The sequence below is a fragment of the Macaca thibetana genome, chromosome 4 (assembly GCF_024542745.1).
Source record: "Macaca thibetana thibetana isolate TM-01 chromosome 4, ASM2454274v1, whole genome shotgun sequence".
Taxonomy (NCBI): Eukaryota; Metazoa; Chordata; class Mammalia; order Primates; family Cercopithecidae; genus Macaca; species Macaca thibetana.
In genome coordinates, this window is record NC_065581.1 from 26,774,216 (window position 1) to 26,790,828 (window position 16,613).

General features: G+C 42.4%; 2 non-coding genes across 2 annotated transcripts; both read left to right on the plus strand.

The window, feature by feature from the left end:
* The first annotated feature begins 638 nt into the window (after positions 1-638).
* On the plus strand, positions 639-711 carry TRNAM-CAU (transfer RNA methionine (anticodon CAU)). Its single transcript has one exon. It is a non-coding gene; the product is annotated as a tRNA-Met (tRNA).
* A 13,567-nt stretch (positions 712-14,278) lies between these two features.
* On the plus strand, positions 14,279-14,352 carry TRNAI-AAU (transfer RNA isoleucine (anticodon AAU)). The gene has a single exon. It is a non-coding gene; the product is annotated as a tRNA-Ile (tRNA).
* The last annotated feature ends 2,261 nt before the right edge of the window (positions 14,353-16,613 follow it).

Consider the following 16,613-nt stretch of genomic DNA (forward strand, 5'->3'; position numbering starts at 1 on the left):
CACTTTTTGGAAACAAAATCTGCTTTCAAGGTCTGGTTTTGCCCCTTATCAGCTGTGGATTTAGTTCCGCTGAGCCTCAGTTTCATCAGTAAGATGGGAATAATGATGTATAGATTTATGGCAATAAACTGGACTCAATGAAATTATGGGAATAAAATCTTCAATAGGGTTTTTGGAACATAGCGGTGAAGAAAACATGAAGACTCATCATAAAATCAGTTGGTGTATTTTGAGGGGAATATCTCAGGTGACATAAGTGGAAATGCAAATTTAAATTAAGACAGGTTAAGTGTAAACTACAGACGTGTTTGGGAGCTTTTCATTCATTCAACTACGATTTAGTGAGAGCCCGCTATCCCAACTAAGGAAACTGTGGACAGTAAATATTGCCTAATACATCTGAGGGGACGAAGATCCAGATCAATAGAAAATGAGGTCAGGCATAATTGTTCAGTACACTATGGCTTCCGAGTGTGAGGTTCTTCCGATGGGCTAAAAAGGAGCCTACGCGTGCCTATTGGAAAGAATCTTGGAGAACTAGCGACCCCGGGCGAAGAAAACTGAAGCCCCAAAATTACCCGCCTGCGGAAAGAAAGTAGGAAATTCCTGTAGAATCTGGCTGGGCCCCGCATTTCGTCGCCTTCTTAGCGCAGTGGGCAGCGCGTCAGTCTCATAATCTGAAGGTCCTGAGTTCGAGCCTCAGAGAGGGCAGCTTTTGCAAGGAACGCTTACTTTCCTGGTACCTGTTGTAGCTGTAATTCCCACTCCCTTTACAGCTGGGGTATAATTGCTTCTTTTCTAAAATATCAAGCAAGTGGAATTGCGTCGGGCCCAGAGCTTTCCCACAGTAGCTGTCTATGGGTGCTCGTTTGACACGCGCTCGCGGCTCCGCGCAGTGGCTGTTTCTGGATGAGTCTGGAGACTCCGCCTGCAGTCCTGTGCTGGCTCTACCTTGGCAGGGGTGGAGCTCAGGAATGTTGAGTGGCCCCGAAAAACCAGGTGGAACATAAGACTTCTAGTCCGGAAAAAACTCCCGCAAGCCTCAAATAGCCAATAGCGGGGTGGGGGCTGGGGATAGCGGAATTTGTAACCAGCTCACTTGGGAGGCAGCGGCCTGCAGGGTCCGCGTCCGCATTCTCCGGCTTTGCTCCTTTCTTCCCTCTGGGTGGGCAACCGTCGCTTCCCAGTTGATCACCTAAGAGCTGTACGCTTGGGTGCAGATGTCGAATACATTGATCTTCTTATTTTTATGTTTTTATTTTTATGGTACACAGACGACAGGGAATCACTGATCTGTTTTCCCCCAAATGGTTCCCTGGCGGGGGCTGGCAATATCTTTATATCTTTGACCGACATCCAACAGACTGTATGTGTGCCATGCGGGAAAACCCAGGAGCGACCAGGGGCGGGAACTCCGAGCAGGTGCTCAAAGACGAAGAAAATCTGTGCTGGGCTGGGGTGGTCACTTTCTTCTCAGAGATGCAGAGTGCTACACGGCGGGTGGGAGGGTTACAGGAGCCGAGGGAAGTTAATTTTATGACAAGAAGACCTCTCCGCTGCTTGGAACTGGGGATTCAACCTGGGAAACAAGGAAAGCCGATGACGCGAACCTAGAGAAGCTAAAAAGAGAAGCTAGAAGCGGGAACGAGAGAATCTGGGGGAACAGATCCGGGCTTGGAGAGGAAATTGCAAAGCGCCAGTCAGCCGAAGGAAGGTTCTGATACCCAGTGGAATTTATAGAAAATAAATTCAGAAAGAGAGAAAGAAGGAGAGTGGTGGGCAGTCTGTCCTCAACGAGGTGTTATATCCGCCTGCCAGGGATCCCATCATCACCAGTCCTGAATCTAACTGGCGTTTCATCTGTAACGCCAGTCCTGAACAATAGTCTGAGAAATCCTTCAAACTCATGTGCCACACACAGAACCCGAGACAGTTTTTTCTCCTTTGTTATAGAGGCTCCTTGAGATAGAAATGAATATACAAAAATGTCTCAGCAGAAAGTACTGAAGAGCAATCCCACCCCATCCATTCTCAGAGCCTAAAATCAAGCTAGTCAGAGGAAGGGATTTACAGAGCAGGACTGCATTTTGGCTGGCCTTCACACCCTCTTCAAATTGAGCCCAAGCTCCACATTCTGAGGATGACACTCAGGACGTGAGGGGGCCCTGAGAAAGGGCTGTTCCCTCCGCAAACTCAAAGTGATGCAGCACACAGCCTGGAGGAAATGAGAAAATTATCACAAGTCTTTCAGATTCACAAATGCCATGTTCCCTTAGTTTTAAGGCCACGAAGGTCAAGTAAGGACCCAAATAACTACCAAACATCTCAGAGAACGCTTTGGGCAAGAGTGCAGAGGCAATCAATTGCCGTGTTCCCGTTACAGTTCGTAGTTACTAATTTCACGAAAGAGAGCACGTCACACCTGGGGCAAGCCACAGCGGGAACTGCCAGATTAATTAGCACAGATATCCCAGAATGTTCTGCAGCTCTTGTATTTTAAGGAAGTTATGATTACGGACTGACTGTTGATGAGCCAACAGTTGAGGAGGAGGAGGTTTTGGGGCTGTCCATTCCAGGCTCCATGTTCACACCACGGCACCACCATTCCTAGGGTGTCTAGACATGTATAAGTGCAAAAACCATGTATATAGAGAAAATGATTTATGTATATGTCAGAGCACTTTCAAGTTTAAAAATTTCAATAAGCACTTTTTTTTTTTTTTTTTTTTTTTTTTTTTTGAGAGTGCGGTGGTGCGATCTCGGTTCACTGTCACCTCTGCCTTCCAGGTTCAAGAGGTTCTCCTGCCTCAGCCTCCCGACTAACTGGGATTACAGACGAGCACTACCACGCCCAGCTAATTTTGTATTTTTAGTAGAGACAGGGTTTCCCCGTGTTGGCCAGGCTGGTCTCAAACTCCTGGCCTCAAGTGATTCCCACCTCCCACCCCGCCACGCCCCCACCTCGGCTTCCCACCGAGCCTGGCCTAATAAGCACTTTTTTTAAGTTTTAAAATTTTAATGAAATATTTCAGACTTTAGATAGGAAAGGGAATGAGATAATTTTTTGTCGGTTTTTCCAGGTTGCTGAACAAAATAATTACCAGAAAGAAATCAATATTTAGCTGTAATTTTTGATGCTACAAGACCGGTCTGGAGACAGTGTTCAGGCAGTGTCTGGAGAGTATTGTTTAGGCTCCTGCTTCCTCACCCAGTCCCCTCCAACAACACTGTTGGTCCATTATGCTTCCCACTGTCCTTAGTCCATCTCATCCATGAATAGGCCATCAGCTCCCCCAGACCAGCAGCAGTGGGCTTTCCTTTGAAATCTGGAGGGTCTGGAGGGCTGCTCAAACTTCCCTTGACTTAGTTATCTCAGAGCATTGTGATGGAAAAGAAACATCCCATGCAAGTAGACTGCACTAGGCTGTGAACTGGAAGGAAGTTTGGAAAGGAGGAATACCCATTACACATTTCGCTTTCTTGAACTCGGCCGTGGAGATAAGGATGAAATCAACGCTTGAGAGAACTAGGAAATTTTAGGGCCATGTTTGTATGTGTGTTAAGTACTTGTTAACAAATTGGTAATAGATCATAAATATGATCTAATACTAACTTTTTTTCTGATTGTCACCCATACAAAAAAAAAATTTCTCTTAATGGCTGATTATAAATAATAAACTAAAATCTACAGATTTTTATGTTTTTTAAGACTCTTTTCATCCATAAAAGGTCCCTGGTCTTTCTTTTATTGATATTAGTTTTTAAAATTGATAGACATTATGTTTTAGAGAAGTTCTGGGTTTAAAGAAAAATTGATCAGAATACATAGAATTTCCATAAACTCCATCACTCTCCCTCTCTTACAATTTCCCCTATTATTAACATCTTGCATCATTGTGGTGCATTTGCTACAATTGGTAAACCAATAATTATTAATACACCAATATTAGCACTAATGTGTGGTTCCGCTGCCATTCATAAATACAGGTATATATAACTCATATATTTGTGTGTTGATAAAGGAAATGATGCACAAAAATTAGAAAATAACATTGAAAGAATGAACATAAAAGTAAACATGAAGAGATTCTCAAATGCACAGTTTAGAAACGAATCAAAAGTATATCTTCAAGCTCCTTAGAATATAATGACATATTTCTAAGGATTCTGTAGAAACTGCTTTCTAATTTTAAATTATACCTTTAAATACCCAAGTTACAAAACATTAGAAGAAATCAGTGCATTAAATATACGAAGTAAGAAAAAGAAGGAAAAAAAAAAAAAAAAAAAGAAAAAGAAGAAGAAGAAGATCACCAGCCTGATAGAAAGCCAGAAAATAGAATGGTGAAGGAAACACAGGAATTAACTAGAAAATAGCAAAATCTGATTGGTCATTTAAAAAAAAAAAAAAAGTAAAATTGTCAGTCAAATGTAAAAAATAAATAAATAAATAAATAAATAAATAAATGGATATGGAGAAAGCACAAAGAAAAACCAAAATACATTAGTGAATGCTATTATTAAGATTTGAGAAATGTGGCAGGATGATGTTTTTAAGTATTGCTTTGTGTTTTATCTCCCTGTTTCCTTATACCACCCACCTCATCTGTTCAAGGTAGTAACTGTATTTTATAGAACCTTAACTCTACACATGGGGATGAAGTGAGTTGAGCACAGTCTACACAGACTACATAGACTACATAGTGTTTTGGCACTCAGGAAGCTCCCAATCTAGGGGAGAGAAAAACAAGCGAATAACTTAAAGACATACTTTCCGGAGGAGACGATATTTGTGAAGCTATAGCAGGAACTGAGAGATCGTGTGGCATCACTTTCAGCTGTACTTGCCGAAAGACGGGAAATTTGCCTTGAGACCTGGGTACCTAGAAGTGCCAAACCTGAGGCAGGAGTGGAAAAGAAGGGAGGCTGGAAGCAGGGGCAACAAGACTCTTGTATGGGGAGCAGGGAAACACGGGCTCCAGGGAGGCGGCGGGTTCCTCTGATCTTCTCCCAGGTAAGAAGCACCGATGTCGTCAACAGGAGAAAGAACGTGGTATACAGACCAAGAGACATAAACCGGACAAGAAACTGGAGAATGCGGGCGTTGATCCCGCTACCTCTCGCATGCTAAGCGAGCGCTCTACCGCCTGAGCTAATTCCCCACTGGGGGAACGCCGCGCCCCACCCATTTTCCTGATTATTAGGAGCCTGCCGGGACTCTGGGCCGCCAAACCCCTGGTAGGACAAGATTGAGGGCGGAGCTTCTCAGATACTGCCTTGAGCAAAGTTCTATGAGCCTGACAGTGTGAAGAATAGGGATTTCCAAAGAAGGTCATGAGGGAGACCTCTCTCCTCACTTCCCAGTTTCGCCTTCCTCATCTCTCGGAAGTAGAGAGCACATTCCAGACGGAGAAGCACCACCCGGAACTGCCTGGCTAGCGGGCATGGCTCTTGCAGCCTGCTCTAGAGTTGTGATCGTCACCTGCTCCTTGCAGGCAAGGCCGCCCGAAAGTAGTGGGGCGCCTTCTCCCAGCCCCAGAGCCTTACGCCATACGCGGCCGCATCTTCAAGAGCACTTTCCTCCTGTAGGACTCAGAAAGCGATAGAGAACCTTGGAGGAGCTGAGAAAGAGAAAGCTTGAGAATTTTAATCTCAATCTGTGGAGTCATTCCTGAAGCACTTCTTCAGCACCAGGCACAGTGGATGAGGCCAATGATCCACATAGAAACTGCCACAACAACAAGTAGTAGTACTGTGCAATTGTCGTCTAGGCCCTATTTTGGATGCTGTACACATACTAATATTAATGCAGGTAAAATGCCTAGAAATAGTTTCTAATCTTCGGTTTTTTATATGGAAAAATTATGGAAATTTGTCACCACAGAGCTCAGGGATCTCTCAGGCAAAAGGAAAAACAGATGCAGGCTATACAGTGTCTGCTGTTTAGGTGCTTCCCTTGCCATTCTCCTTCCCTGTCAGCTTCCTCCCCCCTTCTCTTGCTGCATTGGGCACCACACTTGTCCTTCTTACGCCTGTCTAGTTCTTCAATTCCCAGGCCCACCGAAGAAGACTTCCCCTGTAGCCCAGGGGAAGCTACATTAGCTCCACTGCCTTGGAGTTGTAGTGGATTCCAAATCTGCTTTCCACCTATGAAGAATTCTCATTTAAGACAGTAACATAGTCATTTTTCTCTGAGTATAAGTAGCATCAAGTAGGATTTTGCCTGATGAAAATTTGCTGAATGGAGAAAGGCTATACAGATAATTTAGAAACCTCAAAGGAGAGAGTGGCTTCAGATCAGTAAAGACTGAAGAAAGGATTAGAAGCTAGGGTCTAACAAACCCGTAGAAATGTTTTTGCCTGAAAAGGAAATGTGGTTGGGGAAGAGTGGAGGGGCGCTACTTTCAGAGTGATTAGTGGGTGGAGGCATGACCTTCATGGAGCTGCAGGTGGTTTGGGGCAGCTTCAGGTCCCTCCTTCATGGTCCCAGTTTATTAGGAGGGCACATCCTGAGAATGCAAGAGGCTGCTCCTATGGGACAAAAATTCAACAACATGTTCATTATTTCTGACATTCATTTTTGAGTTCATTTATGAATAAGGAAATAAGATAGAAAAACATGTAATCAATAACATGGTCTTTCTATTACAATTGACAAAGGGCAATGCTGAGAAGTCAAATGGTGTCAGAGAGAGATCTGAGTGATGGGAAAGAAAGAAGGATGGAAAGAGTGGCACGTCCCAGGGACCTACAAGAACTTCCTGGAGTCACCTACACAAAGACCACTCTCTTCAGCATTTTGAGCTCTGCTTTGGCCAGCTGAGCTAAAGTCGACCTATGTGTTGTTAATACAGAGCCTCATGTAGTTTCTTTAAATAGAGGATAGTGTTGCAATTTCCAAAATACATTTTATTTATTTATTTATTTATTTATTTATTTTTTACATTGTGGTTCGTGTTGGAAATTAGAGGAAGACCTAGGTCCCAATTTATTTTGAGCACATTTTGTCACAACGAGCTTTCAGAGAGTTGAATGGAAGGATTGAATATCACTTTTCTTAGTGAGTGTATCCGACTACTAGAGTTAATATGCTAGTTCCCACCTTCACTTATACTCCTTCCTTACCTCTCTCCTGCATGTCTCTCTTCTAAATACCTGGCCAACTCTCAGATAATCTGATAGAAGACACATTTTCATCCTCTACCGGACCATGTGTTGTCAATGTAATTAAAAGCAAAAGACTGGCACATTCAAATCTCCTGCTCTTGCCTCGGGACACTATTTCTAGGCTGTTTCTCATATTTTGAACCCAAAAGGCTAAGGTTTGGTTTCCCCACGAAAATACATTTTATTAACTTCGAGCTGAAGCCCCAAAACCTGTATTTGCAAAACTCATTTGTGACTAATCTCTTCCTTTTTTTGCTTTTCCATGTAATACTACGTATCATTTCCTTAAAAAGAAAAAGATGTACATAACAGGATGACACTGAATTGAATAAAGAGCGGTAAATCCGCTGAAAGTATTTATCAGACACCGTTGGTAGACTAGGGATTAAAAGAAGCTGGAGAATGCAGGCGTTGATCCTGCTACCTCTTGCATGCTAAGCAAGCGCTCTACCACCTGAGCTAATTCCCCCATATTACACTTGTCCTTTCTGCCTGTTCTTATAACCGGGACACAAGTACAAATATCGTTCCATGTCCCACTTAAGTGTCCAGGTTTTCAAACACCTCCGGAAACTTCCTTACCAGGGCGAAGCCAGGAGTGAAGCTTCTGGGAGACGGCCTCAGACCTGGAAGGCAGTGACCATCCTCTGCTTTTTCAATCTGAGTCGGATCCTGACAAAGAGAGAAAAGATCTCATTAGGAAAGCTCTAGTTCTAATCCGATTTCACTCTCCCATTAGATGAAAGAGAAGGAAGTACCGTCCCTAATTAGCAGTTACCTCAAATGCTCTGTTGAATGCATCACTTTTTGATAACGCAAACCTGGAAATAAACCCAAGTATCTTTTTATCAATTGATCCTTCAAGTAACTTATCTTTATCTAATATCTGTGTTACTAATTGTTTCTCCATTTAGGGGATTTGAGATCTGTTGTTTCCTGTTAATCTTTGATAGATTTAATTTGCATTTTTGTACTGATTGATGTTGTTGAACATCTTTTAGTGTGTCTATTGGCCATATAAGTATCTTATTTTGTGAAATGCCTGCTCAAGTTTTTTGCCCTTATCCTTACTGAGTGTTTGTATCACTGAGTTCTAAAATGTGTTTTATATTCTCCATAAAAGTCCTTTGTTATATGTGTATGTATAACACATATGATGTATAACAACTGTGTGTGCATATAACATATATTAAATTTCTTTTGAAGTCTATGTCTTGCCTTTTCAATTTCTTAATATTGTCTTTCAAAGAAAAAGCATTTTAATATTTTATGAAATCCAATGTATCTTTTTTTGTAAGGGCTCATGCTTTCCTGGTCTCTTCTGAAAAAGCTTTGCCTACATCAAATATGTGCAGACTTCTTTTCTTCTTTTCTTCTGCAAGTTTGATATCTTTAACATTAAGCTTCATGTATATAAACCATTTTGATTTAATTGTTGTATAGGATGTGAGGTAAGGGTAGGGAATCATTTTTTCCATACTCAGTTGCCTGGGACGATTTGTTTAAAAAGCTCATTAAATAACATTTTACCTGTGTCATAAATCAGTTGACCACAAACGTTGGTCTATTTCTGGACTATCTATTCTATTCCATCAATCTGTGTAAGTATCCCTGAGACAATACCACATTATTTTGATTAGCCTTAGCTTTATAGTAAGTCTTGAAATCACTTGGTGTAAGTCCTGTATCTTTGTTTTTCTTTTCCTAATTATTTTGGTCACTCTAGGTCCTTCAGAATAAGCTTGTCAATTTCTGTAGAAACAAACAAACAAAACAAAGCAAAACAAAACTCCTGCTGGGATATTTGTTGGGATTGTAGTAAATCTACAGATCAACTCAGAGAAAAAAAATGATGTCTTAATAATATTAAATTTTTCAATCTGTAAATATGGCAAAAACACCAATTATTTAGATTTTCCTGAGTTTTTCTCAGCAATCTTTTGTAGATTTCTATGTACAAGTCTTGTGCACATTGACAAGTTTATCTCTAAATATTTCATTTGTTTTAATCCTATTGAAAATGGTAACTTAATTTTCCATTTTTGTTGATGCTAGTACATAGAAATCCAATTAATTTTTGTATATTGTAATCTGTGACATAGCTGTATTTACTTATAATGCTTATTTTTGTAGATGCATTAGGATTTTTCGTGTATCTGATTATGTTGTTTGCAAATGAATATATTTTTCTTATTCTAAAATGATTTATTTATTCATTTATTCTTTATTCATGCGTTCCTTACTTTCTGGCACTAGCTACGACTTTCTGTAACATGTAGAAGAAGTGAGAACAGATATTTTGCACTTTTCTCCAATATTAAAGGGTACATATTTGTTCTTCCACTATTAACTCTGTTGTTAGTTGTAGGAATTTCTTAAATGCCCATTATTTTTCTGAGGAATTTTCCTTCCGTTCTTAGTTTACTGAGATAATTTTTAAAAACCACGAATGAATGGCAAATTTGGTCCAATATTTCTTCTGCATCTAGTGAGATGATTACATGTATTTTTTGTTTTGTTAATGTAGTATATTACATTTAATTGACTTTTCAATGCTTGACTAATTTTTTATTCCCGAGGCAATCTCCCTTAACTCATGGTGCATTATGCTTTATAGATAATGCTGGATTCAATTTGTTAATATTCTAATTCAGTATCTGTTGGTAAGTGTGTCAGAGAAGGGCCTCCAAGTGCGGGACATGCCGCTTTCACAGCCCAAAGAAACATGGTGAGCACAGCACTCCCTTCTAAGTGATGGGAACTTCGAGATGCAACAATGAGTCTTTACCTTGGAGGAAATGTCTGAGAATTTCACAGATCCTAAAAACTTTCATTCACGGACCAGGTCGATGAATGGTTTCTGTGTTTTCTCTCCATCCTCTGGAACATGCAGGGCTTAACAAAATCTATACCTTACTTGACACTTCTTGCTCACTGAAGATTTAAATGATACTATCAATACAGTGTACCAATGTTTTGCTGATAGTCCAGACAGTTCAATTCTCTTTGGACTAGATTATGAAAAATTGGGGGACTTGATATACCTCTGGAGCAAGAGCATAAATGCATACTTTTGTCTATTCCATGTGAATATGAACTGTTTCTCTTCCTCCTTCCTGATAGAAATAGAAAAGAATGCATTCCCCAAATCAAAGACTGCATGCCAAAGACCATGCAATTGTTGCTTCTATGTTCATATTGTTTATAACCTGATTAATTTATTAACTTTACATTCCAATTCTGTTTTCTTATGTATTTAAGTAAAAAGTGCTAATTATGAGAAATTCTGCACTATGGCACTGCTAATATTGCAATCTATATCCCAGACTTCGTTTTACCGACAGAAGAAAGAATACCCTCATCAATTTGTCATGTGGAAGAAGGGACATGGGTTTGTAGTGAAATTCATGACTTTTTCTGCCTGAATATTAATTAGCAGAAGCATGTTCCATTTCTTTATATAGACCCACTCTTAGAACCAAGGTGAACTGAGTGAAAAATACACTTGCCTTTTTATTTCTCTTCTCAAACTAACCATTCTTGAATCTACCTTTATCACTTTTCTCCCAGGACCTCCTAGTGGAAGAAACTGTGAAAATGGCTGGTGTCACTTCAGACCCAAAAGGAAAAGTGGCACATCATGCTCAGAATCTGATTAAATAGAGTGTCAGTAATTATTGCCTCTGCTTAAAGGATTCAGAGCTGAGTTTGTTCAGCTACCCTGTCCTGAGTAATGGCATCATGCAGGTGTACTTAGGAGTAAATTTAAAACTCCCCCTTACTTTAGGATCACAAATCTCCTAGGGTAATTGCAGGAGTGATTGGGGAAGAGCAGTCTACTCTGAGGAGGTCAGATGGAGACTAAGTGAATCCTGTAGAATCGAAGTAGTGTCATATGACAAAAACGCAACTCCAACACTACTATGTCTTGGATTTCTTCTTTGTTTCCTTGGTTAATTTTCTTGCTTCACTCCAAAAATCGTAGCATAAAGCAAATTATTGTTCTGCCTATTGCTTTCCACTTTACTCATCTTTCACCTGGTGTCTGTGTGATTATTTCTCCATTCGGGACTGAGACCTGTTATTACCTATTACATCCCTTCATTCCAGAATGTGGAACTCATTAGATAAGTTTCAGATCGTTGAATTTCATGATTATTTTAGAGGTAATTAGACAGTTAAATTTAACACTTTTAGCTCCACATAATGATGGAGTGCAAATATCTATTTATTTATAAGTATCCATAGGCGGGGATCAGAATCAACATTTAGAAGACCCACTCCCCAAAAAAAGACGACCAAGAAAACAAATCGATTCTACTACCTTGGATTTATTAAACTTGCTGAGCAAAGAGCCCCACCTCTGTGGAGTCCCAGTACTGCCTAAAACAAGGGCGAGTCAGAGACCAGAATTTACAGGGTTTGGGGACTGGAGATATTCAAAGGACAGTTTTAGGGGGAAAGTTAGCAAGGTCCTTCTCAGGAGGGACTGGACAGAATTTCTAAACTAGGCGAATCACAGGTTTATTCAGCGGAACTTAGCTGCCGGAACATGAAGATCTGTGCAGAGTTGCTGGATCAGTTTGGCTTTGGTCTTATCTTGGATCACCCGGTCTGAGTAAGCTGGTGTTAAAACAATTAGAGCTTAGTGCGGCGTGGCATGGTTTGTAGACTTGTCCTGTGCTGTAAGTCACAAGACTTTCGCAGCTTCTCTGTTTGTTCATTTCTCAATTTGTCCTCTTTCCTCACCAACAGGGCTGCCCAAGAGATCAATTTACAGTACAGCTACTGGAACTTACCTCTGAAGAGGCCCTCTGCAAATCCAGAACACTTTTTTTTTCTTTTTACAAATAAGAAAGTTGAGGAGCAAAACGACATGTCTAACGTCACACATTGAGCTAAAGACAGATGGGATCTGACATGCGTTTGTCAGTAACAGTACTAGCACACATACAGCCCTTGTTAAAATCGTAGGGACTTTATGTCGTGAGACACTCAGGGCTCAGCTGATCTCGGTGTTCAGTTGTGCCTGGTTTTGGATTTGCGCCTCGCCCTTGGGCAAGTGTAGAATCCTGGGGTTATACAAAGCGCATCACAGTTAACCTCTTTGTCCCAGTTCGCAGAATGAGAGCTCAGAGCCCGGCCATGGGAGGCTCGGTTATATAGGCAGGAAAATCAAGGAACCCAGGTATGAACAGGGGCGTTTGGGGCGCGGAGAGAGCTCCTATCCCTGCCGTCTACCTATCTCTCAGGCTTGGCCCCTGGCGTGTAGAAAACCGCATCTCCCGAAATCCCAGAAAGTAAACGTCGCCTAGGTACTCTCTCTCTCTCGTCATTCTCCGGGATGTAAAAGACTCAGGGTCTCTTCACGGATCCCTGAAACCGCCTTCTCCGACGCCTCCAGGGTGACTAAAAGAGAGGGTGGGTGTTCTGTGTTCTCCCGCCGGCGTGTTCCTCTTCACATCCAGCCGCTTGTGTCTGTGCCCGCTAGGGTCTCGGGGGTTTTTATAGGCACGGGATGGGGTCGTGGCGGGCCGGGGTGCTCTTGGGAAATGCAACATTTGGGCGCGGAGGCAGGAGTGCCCGTCCTCACCTAGGTCCGTGGGCACAGGCCCGGGGGTGGAGCCCTCCTCCCCTCCCGTATCCGTACCGCGGTTAGTGCTCTCTCCTTTATGGCCGCAGCAATCTCAGACACTTCTGGAGCGTGGTTTTTTTCTTGTTTCTTTCGCTCCCCTTTTCGGGCACCAGCTTTCAAACCACACGAAAGGTGTGTGTGTTTCCCCGATTATCTCCCGGCCTTCTTTCCTTTTCGCCTCTACTCCAGGCTGTGTCCACAACTAAGCTCTCAGCAGAAGGAGGCCTCCAGCTGACTCAAGGAAGGGCATTTCTCGCAGTGCAAAGTGCGGAAGGAAGAGGGGAGCCATACCGAGTGAAGTATTAACCAGAGTCGGTTTGCATAGAGGCGGCAATGGATAGAATTTCAGAAGTGAGGCGGAAAGACAGGCCAGCCCCGCGAAAGATGGATTGGAGAGAGGTGAGAATCTAGTTCAAAAGCCAGGAGAAGGAACAGGACGTCAGCACAATAGTCTAGGCAGAGAGGCGGACCATCTGTAATACAGCAAGGGGGTTGGTTGAGACTTCCTTTATTCAATTATTCGAAATGGGTCTACTGAGCTATTTATTGGTCCCTGGGTACTGTGGGTGCTCCTGCGTATTCAACCACCTTGTCGATGCTGCAGGATGCGGCCTCATTACCCAGGACCCAAAGCACTTCCAAAAATGAATCCCGAGGAACAGCCGTTTCTCTACTGGAGAAGTGGGCAGCCAGGCGGAAACACGCAGAGAAATAGTTCTCTTTGGGACAGAAGGCGTCAACCTCGTAAGACCTAGCGATCAGCAGAGCTCCCGGAGAATGTTTCCTAATCTAAAGGCCAAAGGCCATGAGTCGGGCTTCAAAGTTGTCTTGTGCATAAAATACCAACGAACTTACACCTGTTTCATCGAGATGGAATAAAATGCGAACACAAAGACTGTAACGGGACGTATTTCTCTAAAGTGCCCTTTTCAGGTAGAAAAACGAGAGCGTTTTCCTGAGTTTGCTAAAAATGGGGTGGGGTAGGGATCAAATATTCACTTTCGGGAAACATGGGCGAACACAGTGGGAACTGTGCTAGAAGTTGCGAGCAGAGGAGCCTGGGTGGAGACTCATATTGGCCTTGACCGCCCGTGGAGAGGAACTGGCGGTAATTCCTCCCGTTTTCCGTCAATTTCTTCAAGGGTCGCTCAGAAGCTACGGAAGCAAAGTAGAAAGGAGTGATAGGGTCGGGCTACAGTACCAGCGGAAGGTGATGGCGTTGCATTTAAAAGGGTGGTCACTAAAACCCCTCGTCATGAAACACTGAAGCAGGTGACATTTGAACTTTCCTTCCGCCGAGTTGTATTTTAAATGAAATTGCAGGGTTCGAAGAAATTTGCCGAGGATCGTAAAGAAGTTAGCAAAGACCGTAAGTTCTTTCCAGCTCCGAGAACTTTCAGGAAACTTCCTTTGGTGACTGGAATAACGTTCGCCTTTAAGCCTCTCATAAGACGCAGGGTGCCCCTCCGTCAGCGGGGCCGGTTAGCTCAGTTGGTTAGAGCGTGGTGCTAATAACGCCAAGGTCGCGGGTTCGATCCCCGTACGGGCCACACGCACTCTTTTAATGTCTATCTCACAGTAACAATTGTGCGCAGTGATATCGAAAGTCACGAGAGAACAAGAAAGTAAATGTATATGTACCCGGTAATCTACGCAGACTCTTAATGCTTATTTCACGGTAACAATTGTGTGCAGTGGTATAGAAAGTCGCAAGAGAACAAGAAAGAAAATATATACGTACCCACTAATCTTGATGGGACGTAGTTCCCTGAATCGTAGGGTTGCGTTTGCAGTTTAGTGTTCCTGCAAGAGCAGATGATGAAGAGAGCTGAGATTCCAGAAGGAAATTGAAATCCGGGAGGAACGTGAAAAACAGAGGCGAAAACACGGAAATAAAGACCTGGGCTTTTCATTCTTTTACGATTTCCAAAGTGTACAAATCCTTCTCTATCATGACTAACTCCTGATATGGGCTTTCTTAACTGTGCATCTGCTTACTTCCTGCAGACCAGTCCTTGGCTTGTGCAGGGTAAAAAAGCCTCTCAAGAACTCCCATTTTTCGTTTCTATTTCCGCTCTTTTAGCTTCCCACACTCAATTCTAGAGATACTGGACTTAAGGAAATGTCCCACAGAACGCTGAGCCTTTCACCTCCTCTTTGCTGGTCTCACGGCTTTGTTAGACACAACACCATCTTCTGGGAAATGTCTTCCCTGACACCTCTCCTAGTTTTCTGAGTTTGGGTTGCCTTCCTCCTAGCACTCACGGAGATCCAGGTACAATTTGTTTTGTGGCATTCACCACGTTGTGATTGTCTGTTGCTTGGCCATCTTCTCCATGAGATCATAAGCTTCTTGGGGGTAGGATGCTTATTGCTAAACACTTTTAAAAGTCTGCATGAATCAATGAAGAGTGAGGGATATGTGTGCAGGCAGGATGGAAAGAGTGTCTTGTGGTCCACATGGACTTCACGGGTCTGTAGAATTCATGCTATCTCAACACGGTGCGTTTTGATCTGAAGAACAATAGGCTACACTATATGGTGATTGGTTCCATTTCGCTGAATGTACTTCTAAGGCTCTGAGTGGCTCTATATGCCCCTAGGATTGGATAGTGGTAAAGGACAGAGCATGCGCAATAGATCCAAAGTCAGGAAAGGTCTGAAATGTCTTAACTTTGCTGAGGCTGAGAGACAGGAATGAACCCCTTTCCGCGTTGGGAATTTCTACTCACTGATCCATAGCGAATAAAACAGTGAGCCAATGCACCGCAAACCCGTATTTTCTACTACACTAATGTGATTGGCTTTGACGTTTTCAAAATTCAAGTGATCGGCATGATTTAGAACTAATGTTTACAAAACTATAATTTGGGAAGTCCTTAGCTGTAAGCAGACACACATACACAGAATAAAGAGAGCGATATGTCCTTTACTTCAGTGTCATTTATAACACTGGAGTAATAATACTGGGAGAAGCTGAAAAACTGTATTGACCGACTTACATAAAAATTAATAAACATTCAGTATAATTTCTGGCACAGAGTGCTGTAAAAGTCCTTGTATGTGGAATATTGTTCACCTTTAAGGAAAATGCTTTCAAGGTCTGAGGAGAGAGATTAACGCATTTCTGTTGCTACTGGCTGTTTTGCTCATTTAGTTGTAGCAACAAGCTTCTGTGAACATAAAAATGAAATAACGCTTAAAAAAATAAAATAGATAGTGGTGGAGGAACACAATAGGGATGTATAGTAAGGTATGATTTTCTAGGCAAAATTTGATTTGTACAAAAGAATGTAGTAAAGGATTTGTGCCTGAATCTTTTTAGTATTCCCTTTGAAGCTTCTTTAGCTTATATTCCAAGGCCTCAATTGTCTTCCTTCTCCCAACAGGATTGCTTCTCTGTACCACGAACATTCTGGTCAGATTCTCCGCTTGAGCATCTTGACCTCTTGAGCACTCATCTTTGTACTGAGACCCCGATAGATGCCCAAATGATGCCCTTCCGTAGGAGGGTTTCTTGCTTTGCCCAAAGAGCAATCAATTTTTCAAGCAATTTAGGGCTCTTTCCTCACCCACCGTCTGTGGAAGCCTTAGAGGGAAGCCTGTTCTTCCCAGGAGAAGAATCCTGGTGGGTTCTAACCTCAACCTGTAAGTCCACTAAGCAAGCTCCTACTGAACACCTATGATGCAAGCTCAATCCAAGAGGCCAGCACTCCACAGGGGGAAGGCAACCAAAGCAGTAGCTAATGCTTACTGAGCAGTTCTTACTGATCAGATCCATCTCTAGGTGCTGCGATCCAGCCAGTGAATC